The sequence below is a fragment of the Myotis daubentonii genome, chromosome 14 (genome assembly GCF_963259705.1).
Source record: "Myotis daubentonii chromosome 14, mMyoDau2.1, whole genome shotgun sequence".
NCBI classification, from domain to species: Eukaryota; Metazoa; Chordata; class Mammalia; order Chiroptera; family Vespertilionidae; genus Myotis; species Myotis daubentonii.
Window position 1 is genome coordinate 58,882,202 of NC_081853.1, and position 16,199 is coordinate 58,898,400.

At 49.7% G+C, this 16,199-nt stretch overlaps 1 protein-coding gene across 1 annotated transcript in view; it reads left to right on the forward strand.

Annotated features, from left to right (window-relative positions):
- Nucleotides 1-5,029: 5,029 nt before the first annotated feature.
- Nucleotides 5,030-16,199, forward strand: part of MAP4 (microtubule associated protein 4) — a 105,995-nt gene continuing 94,825 nt past the window's right edge. The window contains exon 1 of the mRNA XM_059664869.1: nt 5,030-5,157. The gene's annotated coding sequence lies outside the window, so the exon portion shown is untranslated. The remainder of the gene's footprint in view (nt 5,158-16,199) is intronic.

A 16,199-nucleotide genomic window follows, 5' to 3' on the forward strand; every position in this document is an offset into this window, starting at 1 on the left:
TGCCACTTCTTTCTGGGTTCTTGACGTGATTCAATGACCTCGCCTATTCAAGTTCTAATCCATCCTATATACTAAAAGCGTAATATGCAAGTCGACCACCAAACAGTGGAACGACCAGTTGGTGGGGTGCAGGCCGGCGAGCAGGTGGTACCAGGCCAGCCAAGGTGCATGCCAGCGGGCAGAGGGAGGGGACGGTGATGGGAGCCGGGAGAGCGGCGACCAGAGGCAGTGGAGGGGCGGTGGGAGGGTGCCAGCACCATCCCCTGATTACCTGCCCAGGCGCCTCCCACAGAGGGAGGCCTAAGCTGTCCGTAGGACATCCCCTGAGGGCTCCCGGACTGTGAGAGGGTGAGGCCAGGCTGAGGGACCCCCCTCCGCCTGCACGGATTTTTGTGCACCGGGCCGCTAGTGTAATTATATTTCTCTCCCCCTATGGAATTCTAACATAAACATCATAAGTTATGATAAAAAAAATGGTATGTAAAAATTGTGAATTTATCTGACAAGCATTGGTACTAAGAAAATTCAACCAGAGATTCCTACCTTGAAAGCATCAAGATAATCCCTATATTTTCTCTCTAAATTGTAGTTTTATAATGTTTTTCTATAGGAGTCTTATAACCACACTAGAGGCCCAGTGCACGAATTCGTGCACAGGTGGGGTCCCTCAGGTGGCCTGCGGGGATCGTGCCTGGCTCACGCCCCCAGCCTCACAGCCCCACCTGGCACCCTGCCATGGCCTGGCACTGCCCCCTCACCTGCTCCACCATCCCGCCTGTGGGGTGATCGATTGGGGCTCAGCTCCCCTCCGCCCCCCAGTGCCTGGGAGCTGAGTGGTGGTCCCATCCCCCGCTGCTGCCACAGCTGGTTGCCGTCTGCAGGGCTGCCGGTGGGGCAACTGGGCCCCTGCTCACACCTGCTCCACCATCCCACCACAGTCCTGCTCTCATTGGGGCCCACCGGGGCTGGCAGCACCACGTCTCTGACACCTGCCATGGTCCACGCCACCCCCTGGTGGTCAGTGCACGTCATAGTGAGCGGTCAAACTCCTGGGTGAACAATTAGCATATTAGGCTTTTATTATATAACATAGGATTGTTGGGTTTATTCCTAAGTTCCATATGGTTTTACTGTTTCGCTGTAGTGAAGGGGATCTTTCTTTGTATCACATTTTGTAACTGATGGTTGGTATATAGAAATGCTATTCCTTTTTGCATGTTCACTGTATGTAGTAACCTTGCAGAATTCTTATTAATTCTAACAGCTTGTAGATCAAGCGTGTCAAACTCGTGTTGAATGGGGCATGCGGCCCACCAGCTGCGACTTTGACATGCTTGCTGTAGACCTCCCCAGGTTTTCTGTGCAGAAAATGTTATTACCTGCGAGTTAGGACGGACAGAGGAATCAGCAGCAGGAGGGTCCTGAGAGAGGGAAGCTCCAGAAATGAAGAAGGCAGGGGTGTGGGGTGGCGAACACACAACGCAATCTACAGATGGTGTGTGATAAATGTACCCCTGAAGCCGATGGAATTTTATTAACCAATGTCACCCCAATAAATTCAACTAAAAACAGAAACAGAGCCCTGGCCGGTTTGGCTCAGTGGATAGAGCATCGGCCTTCGGACCAAAGGGTCCCGGGTTTGATTCCGGTCAAGGGCACATACCTGGGTTGCGGGCTCCTCCCCGACCTGGGCCCTGGTCAGGGCGAGTGCAAGAGGCAACCAGTCGGTGTGTCTCTCTCACACCGATGTTTCTCTCTCTCTGTCTCTCCCCCTCCCACTCTCTCTAAAAATCAATGGAAAACTATCCTCAGGTGAGGATTAAAAAAAAGAAAAAAAGAAAAAAAGAAACAGAGGAGGCAGACGGCGCTGGGCACAGTGAGCATACGGCAGATGAGGAAGTGAGATGAGAGAGAGAGACAGCACGGGGTCTGAAACGCCATGGCCAGGATTTTAATGCAATGGAAAGCCACGGAAGAAGTTTACATTGAAACAGGAGAAGCGCCCCGATGCTCGACCACGGGGCTTTGCTCATGTCTGTGTCCTGCCCAACATTGTGGTCAACGTTTGGATGAATAAATATAGACCATGCTTTTCACGCATGATAAATGTATGGGAGAGCTCTGAGATGTTGTTTTGTGAACGTGTGGAGCCTCAGGAATATGTCCTTAAAGCTGGGACTGGATGTTTGTAAGACCTTTCCAGCGCGGAGCTGCTGGGGGGTCTATGCTTTTCCTCCTGGGCGTCCTGGGACTGGAGGGAGTGTTCTCCCCGACGGGAGGGGAAACAGGGAACCTGTACATCGAGAAACGATCTACTAGGGCAGAGCCCCATTTACATCAATAATTACCGCGTATGCGGTGGGTGCTGTAACAGAAGGGGCAGGAGGAGGTGGTGCAGAAGTTGTGACACTTGGACCCACGCAGGGGTGGAGGCAGCTGTGACAGTCCCAGGGAAAAGGGACTGAGTCAGAGCAGCCTCCGTGTGCTGGAGGCATTCCTGAGGCAGCAGCACCTGGTAGGCCTGAGCGGGCAGCAGGAAGGGGTCATTGAGGACGACTCCTGGGCATCGAGCTTGGGATCCAGGTAACATGTAACCTTAAAGAAGGAACGGCAGGTTCCAATACTTCTGAATTTCCCCAGCCATCGGCTTGTGAGGAGCTCAAAGCCAATGCCATTCATGAAGCCAGGGACAGCCCTTGGGGCTGGCTGCTCCAGGTAGCAGAAGGGATCAATGGAACTTTTTATTTTAGCTTCCACCTATGTGTTTTCCTATAAGAGTTACGTTCGTGCTTAGACAAAACCCATGGGCTTTGGTGTGAAGTAATGCTAATTTCACCAGGTCAGGAAACTATTTCATTCATCTTTGTACCAATGTTCCTATCGGGCCTTCCTGATACGCAGGCACTCAATCTGTTGGATGAATGCCTTCAGGCTTGCAATGGCAGTTCCCCTACTGGGAGCCTGGGTAAGTGTAATCAATATATTGATTACAGAGAGGAAGGGAGAGGGAGAGAGAGAGATAGAAACATCAAGGATGAATCATGGGTCCTCTGCCTCCTGCACACCCCCTACTGAGGATCAAGCCCGAAACCCGGGCATGTGCCCTTGACCAGAATCGAACCCAGGATCCTTCAGTGCACAGGCTGACGCTCTATCCACTGAGCCAAACCAGCTAGGGCAAGGCACCTGGTTTCTTAATTGGCGTGTGACCTACATCAGTCATTTCAGTTCTCTGTAATTAGCCTAACATTCTTTCCAGGGCTCCAAGTTCATAGTTCTGTAGACCTTTTCCATTTATTTTTTATTCTTCATCCCTTCATACTGGTATATGCTGTTAACACTTCATTACAACCCTTGAACTGTACCCTGTGTTTGCGAGGTGCGAGGCACCATTCTAAGCACCTTACTGCCTGCATTAACACATTTGATCCACATAAAACCCTAATGAGGCAGGCCCATTATTACCTGTTTCACAGCTGAGAGATTAACTATCTTCTACACGCTCGCATAACTCTTAAGTATCAGTGTGCAGGTTGCACACAGGAGCCTGGGTCCGGAGTCCAAGTTTAATGACCTCAGGGTACGACCTCAAGGTCACCTGAACAGTGACTATGACAGGGGCTAGTAACTGTATTATCTCATTTTTATAAATAAGGCAACTGAAGCTTAACTTCCCTAAGTTACAGGGTTAGAGAGTCGCTGAGCCAGCCCTAGCTGGTTTGGCTCAGCGGAGAGAGCCGCGGCCTGCGGGTTTGATGCTGGTCGGGGACACATGCCGGGTTACAGACTCGATCCCCAGTGTGGGGCGTGCACGGGGCAGCCGATCCATGATTCCCTCTCATCACTGATGTTTCTATCTCTCTCTCCCTTCCTCTCTGAAATCAATCAATACATATATATGAAAGGAAGTAGCAGAGCCAGACCTGAAACCAGGGCTTTAACAAGTTCGGGGTTACCCAGCCGGCTCTCGCGGTTGAGTAGTGGCCCTGGCACCTGGCCGCTGCGTCAGACCTCCAGCACGGGCAGGCTGGCCTCAGCGAAGTCACTAAACCTGTGTGTCCCCATCCGTAAGGCAGAATGAGAGCACGGATGCCGACCAGCAGGCCAGTGGTGACCATTAGACGAGTTGTTAGGCATCACGCGCTTACAAGGGGGCCTGGGACGCAGGAAGCACTCAGCAGGGGTCAGCGGTCACCTTCCAGCCCGGACCAGCTGCCCAGCAGAAACATAACGTGAACCCAATAGTAATTTTAAGTTTCCGAGGGGCCACATCTTAAAAGGCAAAAAGACACACATGAAACCTGTATGTTCATGCTGGCCTGTCACCCCAATCAACTTAATATAAAAAAAGCAAAAAGAAACATGAGGTTGCTCTAAAGACATTTTATTTAATCAAATATCTCCAACATTGTAATTAATGTTGCAATCAATTACCCGAATTATAATCAATGTAAAAACTGTGAGTGCGATGTTTTGTACACTTTTGGCGTTAAATGGCGCAAATCTGGGAGGCTTCCTACACTGACAGCACACGCCGGCGTGGACCAGCCACGTCACCGGCGCTGGGGGCAAAGCCGCCTGGAAAGGCCCCCCGGCCACGCCCTCGCCCCCCGCAACCGGCTGGCCCCGCCCCCGATGACGTCACAGAGCCCTGGGCCCGGGCGGCCCGGAGACCCAGCCCCGGCCGCGTGCGCCCGGCCGCTCGCGTTCTCCCTGCTCCCGGCGCCCAAGTTCTCAGAGGAGCGACGGCATCACCCGGGCGCCGGGCGGCGGGCCCGCGCGGGCCTCCACGCCAACGGGCGGGTCCGGGGAAAGAGGCCGGGCCCCCCCGCCGGCGCACCTCGCCCCCAACCGCCCTGCGCTCGCGCCGCTACTCCCGCAAGGTCGAGGCGGCGAGGCCGGCGCCCATTGGTCCGCGCGGCCTCGCGCCCGCCCCCTCGCCGCGCTCATTGGCCGGGCCCGCGGCGCCCGCGGGATAGGCGGCGGCGGCGCCCCTCCTACGCGCCGGCCCTCAAGAGGCGAGGAGGAAGCGGCCGCCTCCCCGCGCCCCGCCCCTCGGGCTCGCTCGCTGGCTCCCGGCGCCTCCCGGCTGCTCCCGGCCCTGTCCCGGCTCCCTCGGCTCCGGCTCCGGCTCCAGCTCCGGCGCGGCGGCGGCGGGTAGGTGCAGCGGCCGGCGCGGCCCGTGGGAGGGGCGGGTTCCCTACCGCCCGGGGCTGCCCGAGCCGCGCCCCGCGGTCGCCGGGACCCCGCGGGGTCCCCCTGAGGCGGGGCAGGGCGGTGGCCGCCCGCCTGCGGGACGCGGGGCGGCCGGCGGGGGGCCCGCGGGCGTGATCTTGCGAGTCTTCCGGGCGGGCCGTAGGGGTCCGCGGGGGCCCGCGGGGCGGGGCGGACGGGCTGAGAGGGCGGCTCGCGGGGCCGGGGCGGCGGGGCCTGAGGGGCTCGGGCGATGGAGGATGCGAAGGGCGTCCTGTGAGGACGGGGCCGGCGGAGGTGGGGTTCGCGAGCCTTGGGGGGCCTGGCCCGCGGGGCTGGGAAGCGGGCCCGGCCGGGGCGTCTCCCGCGCGGCGGCCCGGGCCGTCGGGGGGACTCAGCCTGTGTCGGCCGCCGCAGGCACGTTGGGCGGGAGGCTGGGGATGGACCCGCGGGGCCGCGGCCGCGGGCCCGGGCCCGAGGCGGGGGCTGAGCGCAGGTTTGCCGCCGGCGCTTCTGGGCTGACATCGGCCCGCGGGGGGCGCTCGGGGGCGGGGGGCGGGCACGCGGCGGGCGTTGGGAGGCGGCAGTGATGACACCGCGGCTCGCGCGCGGGCCCAGCCCGGGGCAGCGCCCCTCGGGGGACTCGGGTCCCGCTTTCTCCCGGAAACCCCCGCCCGCCTCTCGCTCCGGTCCGGGTACCGCGCCGCTCGCCAGGGCCGCTCGGCTCCTCTCCGGGCTGCAGGGCTGTGCAGGCTTCTCGCGGCGGGTGCGCGCGGGTGTGCGCGTGTGCGTGTGCGTGTGCGGGCGCGTGTGTCTCCCGCCCCTCCCCGCGGCCGCGCTCCGCCGGCCCGCTCCCGGGATGGCTGCGGCATTGCATCAGGGATATTTGTGCTCGCGATGCGCTCACTCGGCCGGGGAGCGGGAGTCGCTGGCTGCCGGGGGCGGGGCGCCGGGGCGGGTGCCGCGGAGGCCGGGGCAGGGTGTGGCGAGGGGCTCCAGCTGCTCGGGGCCTGCGGGGTGACCCTGCCGGCCCTCCGCCGCGGGTGCCGGGAGCAGCTATTTTTATCGCTCGGCCCCGAGGCCGGGGGCCGTGGATTAGGGCGAGCAGTTGTCATGCGCTCCCGCTGACCGGCCGGTGTTTGGTGGACAACAGCGGAGTTGCTAAGCGAGGGCCGCCTCCTGCGGGCGTCTATCCTGGGATGGTCCGCGCGCTCCTTGCTTTGTGTGAAATGTGTTTTTATGGATTTCAGAGAGGAAGGGAGAGGGGGAGAGAGGCAGAAACATCAGTGATGAGAGAGAGTCATGGATCGGGTGCCCCCCACTGGGGATTGAGCCGAAACCGGGCCTGTGCCCTTGACCGGAATCGAACCGGAATCGAACCGGGACCCACGCTCGATCCACCGAGCCACACCGGCCAGGGTGACACGTCCCATCTTTGGCCTCGCTTTCCCCTGTCTCCTACCCTCCTTCTTAATATTCAGCAGGGGTATTTGATATGTAGGCTTTCCTTTCCTTAGGAAGCAAGAAGCTATGAAAGGAGCATTTTGACCCAATGGAAGTCATCTTGTTGCTCCATCGGATTTTGTCAATTTGAAAATGAAACTGAGCAAATGTCAGTGGTTTCCCTTTGCTCTTGTGAATGACACCTTTAGGAGCAGTTCCTGTGGGCTTCTTGCCGGGAGCGAGTGCGGGGAGAGCAGCGGGGGTGAAGAAAGGGGCCCGGCCCGTGGGACTCAGCGGCCGAGCGTCCTCCTGTGACCAAGAGGCCCGCGCCGCTCCTTCCGTTCCGGTCGGCACATGCGGGCTGTGGGCTCCATCCCCGGGGCCGTGCAGGAGGCAGCCCCTCAGTGACTCTCTCAGCATTGATGTCTCTCTCCCGCTCCCTCCCCCTTCCTCTCTGGAATCAGTAAAAATACATTTTAAAAAGGGGGTGATGGCGCAGACTGATGTATACGAGAGGAATCATCTTCACCACCTTCCTAGAGCTCTCTGGGTTACGCCTTTGTTGAACGTCATATTCTGAGTGTGTGTTCAATCTGCTGGCAGTGCCGAGAGCGGCAGGTTATCCACAAAAATCTGCTTTTCCAGGCTGATCTTTAACAGACCTTGTGGTGAAATATTTTGTGTGTCATTAAAATTTTAAACTTGAAAGTCAACCCACTTATGTGATTCTTTTTTTATTCTTTTCTTAAATTTTTTTTAAAAATATATTTTATTGATTTTTTACAGAGAGGAAGGGAGAGAGAGATAGTTAGAAACATCGATGAGAGAGAAACATCGATTAGCTGCCTCTTGCACATCTCCTACTGGGGATGTGCCCGCAACCCAGGTACATGCCCTTGACCGGAATCGAACCCGGGACCTTTCAGTCCGCAGGCCGACGCTCTATCCACTGAGCCAAACCGGTCTCGGCTCTTTTCTTAAATTTTATTTTATTTTTCTTCCGCTCCCCGCCCCACTCCCTCCTGTGGGAACATGGGCCGGCCTCTCCCCTTCTGTGATTCTTTATAGATTAAAAATGTTAATCTTACCTTAAAACCCATCTTATTAGTTTGCATATATTTAAATATCTTTTAAAATTTATCAAGTTTCCTTGTTCTTTCTGATTTTATCAGGAAAATGCAGTTTTAAAAAAATACTTTATTTTGAAATAATTTTAGATTTGCAGAAGAGTTAGAAAGATAATACAAAATTTCCCTATAGTCTTCATCTAGCTTTCCTTAATGTTAACATCTTATATAGCCATGATACAGTTATCAAAATTAAGAAATCCATATCAGTTTACTGTTATTTTTTTTTAAAAGTTAACTTTGTTAGCTTAAGGTAGTGTCTGCCTGGTTTCACTGTAGTGACTTTTTTTGTTTCCTTCATTTTTTTGGGAGAAGCTAGAAGCGAGTCGCCAAGTCAAGCCCACACTCCAGGGGACGGGGATGAACCCCACTTGCTGAAGGGACGAGTCTCAGATCATTTGTGAGCAGATGTTGGGATCACCCATAGTGGTTAGAGCTGTTTTGGAGGCGGTTCTGTGAGGCTGTACAAAGGTCTGATTTTTCCCTAAAGTGTCGTCGCTGCCTTGGCTGCAGCAGCAATCGCTGCGTTATCTTAGTTGTGGTTTTCTAGTTCCCTCGTTCTTTCTACATTTGTCATTCGGGATTCTTCTGTAAGGAGGGTTTGTGCCCCTCTCCCATTATTCGTTCGCCATTTGTTACATTCAGTATGGATTCCTGAATTTTTTTGGGGGGGTTTGTAATTCAGTACTATAATTTGTTGCTGATACTCTTTCAGCTTTGGCCATTTGGCATCTATGTTCTCTTGACATGTCCCTGTTTTTGGGTGGTGGGAGCACTTTTTCTTTTTTTTAAAATCTTCAACCGAGGGTATTTTTTCATTGATTTTTAGAGAGAGTGGAGGAGAGGGGGAAAGACAGAGAGAAACATCGATGTGTTGCCTCCTGCACAACCACCGACCAGAGCCCGGGCTGCGGAGGAGCTGCAACCAAGGTACATGGCCTTGACCAGATGCAACCCGAGACTCTGGTCCACAGGCTGACGCTCTACCCACTGGGCCAAACTGGCTAGGCTGGGGGAGCACTTTTACTTCTTGGTGTTGCAAGATGCTCCAGTCTCATTGTGTATTTTTCCTACTCCAGCCCTGGAATCAGCCATTTCTCCAAGGAGCTCCAGTTTATTTTATTGGAGAAAAATATTTAGATACCAAGATCTGGTTTCTAAATGAACTGGGTGTACCTGTTGCTACTGGGATATCACTGCTCCTAGGCCCACTTAGGGAGCAGAGCTAGGACATACATGCATGTACTAGTATACTTACCCAGGTATACATACATATATGTTTATTTCTGCCTGTCTCTCCTGCTCTTCCTCCTCCTCCTCCTCCTCCTCCTTCTCCTCCTTCTCCTCCTCCTTCTCCTCTTTCTCCTCCTCCTCCTCCTCCTCTCTCTCCTTCTCTCTCTCTCTCTCTCTCTCTCTCTCTCCATATATCATACGAACGGCAGAACGACCTGTTGCTATGATGTGCACCGATAACCAGGGGGCAGACCTCAACGCAGGAGCTGCCCCCTGGTGGTCACTGTGCTCCCACACGGGGAGCGCCACTCAACCAGAAGCTGGGCTCAGGACTGGTGAGCGCAGCGATGGTGGCAGGAGCCTCTCCCACCTCCGCTGCAGTGCTAAGGATGTCCGACTGCTGGCTTAGGCCCACTCCCCCCCCCCCCCCCAGTGCATGAATTTCGTGCACGGGGCCTCTAGTATACTAGTATATATGTGTGTGTATGTGTGTATATGTGTATATGTGTATATGTGTATATGTATATATATACACATAAGTTCATACTGGTCTCTGTGTCTAACCTAGCACCACAGAGTTCATTTTAGCATTCTCTCCTTACTTGTTTGTAACTTCTTTCTCTGATAGTGAGGAACGTGACTCTTATTATTTATAATGGATTTACCTAGTACATGAGTAAAGTAGGATAATGCAGTTTTAATTGTCACATACATTTCCAAAGTATTTTGTAGTTATGAACTAATTTAAATTTTACTCCTGTACTAGGTATTTATTATTATTTTTCAGCTCAAGTAGAGAGATGAAGTCCTTTGCTCTTGGCCAAACAGGAAATGACTATAGCCAGAATTGACCTGTTCTTATTCCCAGTGCTATGCTTGATCCCAAGCAAAGCAGTCTCTTCATATCAAATGTCTTGACTAACAAGTCAACCTTTGTCCCTTCTTGGTGGGATTGCTCCTTTTAATAAAGAAGCTACTGGTTTTTAGTTTTCAGTGTTTTTTTTTAAAACTTTGGCAGTGTTGGTGCAAGAATAATTCCTTTCCTGGACTTCTTCCTTCTTGTAGAATCATGGAATTGGAAGACATAGTAGAGCTATCTAGTGCAATCACAGTATAAGTGGTTCCTCCAGCCCTCTGTTCAAGTATTCCCCAAGATTGGGACTTCACAGCTGGTGGCTGTCATTGCCAAGTTTGCACATGTGTCTATTTATTTAAAAATATTTTTTTTATTGGTTTTTAGAGAGAGAGAAGAAGGTAGAGGGAGAGAAAGAGAAACATTGATGTGAGAGTGAAAATCGATCTGCTACCCCCTGCATGCCCCCAACAGGGGATCGAGCCTGCAACCTGGGCGTGTGCCCCCACTGGAATCCAGAATCCTACAGCAAACTCTCAGTGCATTGGACAACGCCCCACCTACTGAACCACACTGGCCAGGGCGCAGATGTCGTTTCAGAAAGACTTCCCTGATGATGACCTCCCACCTGCCTCCCTGCCGTTTTCCTTCGCTGGTTCTCATTTTGCTGTCGACAGTGTTTCCCTGTAGCTCCGATCTCCACTTGACAGCTATTCAATGACAGTTACTCTGCCCCACTTCAGTTTCTTCTTTCCCAGACTAAACAGTGCCTTTCTGGCAGCCACCTCTTATGCAGTGTTCTCTCTAAACCTCTTACCGTGTTGGGCATCGCGCTGTAGACATGCTACGTTTGTCAGGCCGGGTCTGACTCAGGTACTGTATTAGGCCCTGGAAGTGAAGTGATTAGGAATTCAAAAGGGGAGTTTGCCACTTACTTTCTATCAGGCTGCTTAGAAGAAATTGGGGTCTCTTCGTTCTCTACCCACTTTTCCACATTAGCTAATACTTGTCCTGGGACTAGGTCCTTTTCTCTAGAACTGATGTTAACCCACGTCTTCGTTTTTTAGTTGGCTGGCTTTTCTTCTTTTTTTTTTTTTTTAATTTGCTTTCTGAACCTGTGTGGTTGATTTTTTTTATATTCTTATTTTCTTGCTCTTTGTGTTCCAAAGGATATTTTTGGAATTCTAGTTCTATTACCTGTACCGTTGCTATCCTCCCCATGTCTATAATCTTGATATGTTCTTTCTCTGTTTTTACTCGAATAGGCTAAGGAAACACCTAGAGAGCTCCTAAATCAAATCTTAGTGTGTAATGAGAGACAGAACTTCATGCCTTGTTTTCTCCTTACTTCTGACTTGTACGACTTTAGTATTTCCAGGAGATCTTGGTTCTGACTTTCTGCTATAGTTTGTGTGCCAAATTGTAATTACTAGTAAATGTTTTATATCTTACAACTCTGAAGGCACAGCTAGTTTTTTCTAATGGTAGTTATTGATTATTGGTTGAAGTTAGGTTATAGGATTCTTTATCATGACCATGTATAGGTTCTGACAAATTATTCACACATAAAGTAGCTATAGCTTTTGTCTCACTACTCCCCACCCCCACATGTTGAGACTGCTGTGGAAAAAATGTAAAGCTTTTTCATTCTAAAGAAGGAAAAATGGAAAAAATTAGGGGAGATTGGGGATGGGTGATAAGTGGGAGTGGAGAATAGAGACTCTTCAGAAAAAAGTTGCTTCCTACAGAGACTCCTCTTTTTATTTTTGTTAAACTGTCTGAAATCCTCAATCAGATATTCATTTGAGTTAATTCATTTTCTCTTTTAGGCATAGAAAGACATTGGGAGGATTCAAGAGAGCTCAGTCATTTTCTTATAGGTAGAACATGCTTATTGAGTATAATTTATTGAAATAATTTTTATTGGGGAGTAATTGTTTGACAGGTAAGTGATTTCTGAGTTCAGAGAGAACTGGGGAAGGGAAGGGAGGGAGCAAGGACCAAGGCTGGCTTACATACTTATTTCCCTTAGTATCAGCCCTGATGTCACCTAAATTTAGGAAGGCTGTGTGACTACTTTCTACCCTAGTCTGGGTGAACTAGTACTTTTTGGTATTTTCACCAGTGTGTGTGTGTGTGTGTGTGTGTGTGTGTGTGTGTGTGTGTGTGTGTGTATCTTTGAGTAGATGTCATTTCACATATTTAAAAAATGAAGATAAGCCCTAGCTGGGTTTGGCTCAGTGGATAGAGGGTCAGCCTGTGGACTGAAAGGTCCTGGGTTCGATTCCAGTCAAGGGCACATGTCCGGGTTGCAGGCTCGATCCCTAGTAGGGGATGTGCAGAAGGCAGCCAGTCAATGACTCTCTCTTATCATTGATGCTTCTCTCTCTCTCTCTCCCCCTCTCCCTTCCTCTCTAAAATCAATATAAATATATTTTAAAAAATGAAGATAATTCACGTACAATAGAATTTGCCATTTTATTTTAAATATATTTTTTATTGATTTCAGAGAGGAAAGGAGAGGGAGGGAGGGAGCGAGGGGGGGGGAGAGAGAGAGAGAGAGAGAGAGAGAGAGAGAGAGAGAGAGAAACATCAGTGATGAGAGAGAGTAATTGATTGGTTGCCTCCTGCACACCCCTCACTGGGAATCGAGCCTGTAACCCCCAGCATGTACCCTGACCTAGAATCGAACCATGACCTCATGGCTCTTAGGTTGATGCTCAACCACTATGCCATGCCGTCCAGGGTAGAATTCGCCATTTTAAAGCAAATAAATCATTGTGGTTTTTGGTATATTTGCAGTATTTTGCAGCTGTCATCACTGTCTAATTCCAGAACATTGTCATCATCCCCCAAACAAATCCCAAACCCACTAGCAGTCACTTCTCATTCCTTCCGACTCCCCCAGCTCCTGGCAACAACCAGTGATCTTCTTTTGTCTATGGATTTGCCTATTCTGAACACATCTTTAAATGAAATCATACAATATATAGCCTTTTGAATCTGGGTTTTTTCACTTAGAAATAGTCAAGGTTCATCCACGTGTAGCATGCATGTATCAGTACTTCATTCCTTTTCATGGTAGAATAATACTCCATTGTAGGGTTCACCACATTTTAAAAGTTCTTTCATCAGTGGGTTGTTTCCACTTTTTAGCTATCCTATATAATAAAGAAGTAATATGCAAATTAACCTGCATACCCTCACAAGATGGCTGCCTGTGACCAGGCCGGCAGGGAGGTTAGTGAGGGACAACCAAATTAGGGGTGAGAAGGTCGGCAGGGGGGGCAGTTATGGGCGATCAGGCCGGCACGCAGAGGCAGTGAGGGGCGATCAGGCCGGCAGGGGGGTGGGGCAGTTAGGGGCGACCAGGCAGGCAGGCAGGCAGGTGAGTGATTAGGAGTCAGTGGTCCAGGATTGTGAGAGGGATGTCCAACTTCCGGGGATTGGGCCTAAACTGGCAGTCAGACATCCCCTGAGGGGTCCTGGATTTAAGAGGGTGCAGGCTGGGCTGAGGGGAACCCTCCCTGTGCACGAATTTCATGCACTGGGCTTCTAGTCTTACCTAATAATAGACAAACATGTAAATTGACTGTCCCTCCACTATGCTTACCAGCCAATCAGGAGAGTATGCAAAATAACCCAACAAAGATGGCGGTTAATTTGCATACATAGGCTCGAAGCGGTGGAGCGAAGACTGAAGGCTCCGGCTGTAGCTAAGGCCTGGGTCCCGGGTGCCGGAGGAAAACCGGTGCCGGCAGCCAGGGGAAGGGAAGGCCTATTGCACGAATCTCTTCGTGCTATGGGCTTCTAGTCTATATTATAAAAGGCCTGTGGCCCTAACGCCGTCACGGCCCAAGATCGGCTCTGGTGGGCGGGGCTGCGCGATTTCACGCACCGGGCTCCTGGTTATGAATAATGCTGCTGCTTTTTGAGGGACTTCCGGACTTTTCAAAAGGGGCCGCGCTATTTTATGTCCCCTTAGCTGAATGTGATGACTCCAGTTTTTCGTAAATGTTTTACTTACTGATTTTAGAGAGGGCGAAGAATAGAGAAACATCGATTTGTTATTCCACTTGTTTGTGCATTTATTGATGGCCTCTTGTTTATGCCCTGACGGGGAGCGAACCCACAACAATGGCCTATTGGGACAAGACCCTAACCGGACTACCCTGTCAGGGCCTATGGGGTTTTTTCCTTTGTCTGCAATCTTCGGCATTTTTGGGTTGCCAGACTTGTCACCTCGAATTTTCAGATACATAAGGCAAAAAGAAAACCCTGGGAACTCGTCACTGCATTGTTCCTCTGTTCCCAGAGCCTAGTGTTTCAGCCTTTTCCTCCTGCCTTTCAGAGTCTCGAGTTTGTTTTATATTTAACCAGAGGCCAGTGCACACGCCGCTTGCTGGTAGCTCTCCGCCGCTAGTAGCTTGCGCCCACCCGCCGCAAGAGCCACTGTTTGCAGGCCAGCGGGGAGGGACCGAGAGGGGCTCAGTGCACCTCCTGGTGACGGCCGTTTGGTCGTTATGGTGTACTATGGCCACAGGCCTTTTATAATATAGATGTCCAGGGTTTTCAGTTGTACCGAGTGGGAGGAGTAGGGAAAAGTAGCTCATCTTCTTCCCAGGAGCAGAAGAGTTTTTACATAGTTGTTTTTTAAATGACATTTATTTTTCCATTTATAAGAATGTAGATTTAATGTAGAAAATTTGGAAAATACCAAAGGTTATAGAATAACATTTTAATATGTAGTTTTCTACTGTTTAAGAATTGTTTACACTATTTATGAACTTTCCATCTCACTGTATTATAAGCATGATTCCTTGTCGATAAATACTTATGTATAATACCATTTTTTGTATGGTATCCATTAAGAGGTACTGTGTGCGTTCAGGAGATCATTGGTATGTGTTCCTCCCCTAGTTTAAGTTCCTGAAAGAGACTTCCTGTACAAATAAAGGCTGCTCTGTTTCACATGAATCTCAGTGTTTAGAGATTGCTTTCTATTAAAGGGAGTTGGAAATAATTCAGATTTTGCCATTAGTTTCAGAAATTCTGGGTGTTTGGGTAGGTATTTAGATTCTGAAATTTAAAAATAGAAGTATCTACATGTCTTTATAAGTTCTAGTTGATTAAAGTTTCTGTTCATGTTTTCATAATACCAGAGGAGGTCATTATACTTTCCTGAAGAAAATCAGAGATAATGATGGCTTTCTTGTTTTCCTTGGAGGAAATAGAGATACTAGCAGCGTGTGTTTCACTGAACCCTACCATTAGTTTTCTGCTGGAATTTGTGAAACATAAGCTAAGATGACTTAAACCTTTTTCTTTTTTTTTAAAAAAATATATTTTTTGTTGATTTCAGAGAGGAAGGGAGAGGGAGAAAGAGATAGAAACATCAGTAATGAGAGATAATCATTGATTGGCTGCCTCCTGCATGCCCCACACTGGGGATGGAGCCCGCAACCTGGGTATGTGCCCTTCAGGGAATCGAACCGTGACCTCCTGGTTCAGAGGTCCGCGCTCAACCACTGAGCACATTGGCTGGGCAAATCTTTTTCCATAGTACAACTTTTTCTGATTGCTATGTAATATACTTCCAGATGTTCAGATTTATTGGGAAGTTTAGATTTCATAGATTGGGATTTTTAGTATTAGTGATCCAGATTCATGTAACAGGTCTAGTTAAAAATTAATACTCAAATTTTCCCTCCACTTTGTGAAATCTTTTTCTTTGTATGATGTGAGTAGCTGCTGTGTATGTCAAATCAAAACCGATACCGTAGTCCCCCTCATCTGTAGTTTTGCTTTCCGTGGTTTCAGACACTTGAGGTCCACCGTGGCTTGAAAATAGTAAATGGAAAATTCCACCTCTTTATCTCATCACGTAGGCAGTGTAGCATCTCACATCATCACAAGAAGGATGAATACAGTACAAGATATTTTGAGAGCAACCACATTTACATGACTTATTACAGAATATTGTTATAATTGTTCCATTTTATTATTGTTAATTTCTTACTGTGCCTAATTTATAAATTAAACTTTATTGCATGCATGTACTGGATAAAACAGTATATATATATATATATATGTACACACACACACACACACACACACACACGATTCAGTGCCATCCACAGTTTCAGGCATCCACTGCGGGTCTTGGAACGTATCCCTCATGGATAAGGGGAACTACTATAATTATAAAATCTCTTTGCAAATGAGCATAGTTGTAGAGTATATAATATTTGGAGTTGTTTTAGTTTCTGTTTCTTTTTTATTTATTTTTAAAAACATTTTTTTTTTAAAATATATTTTATTGATTTTTTTACAGAGAGGAAGGGAGAAAG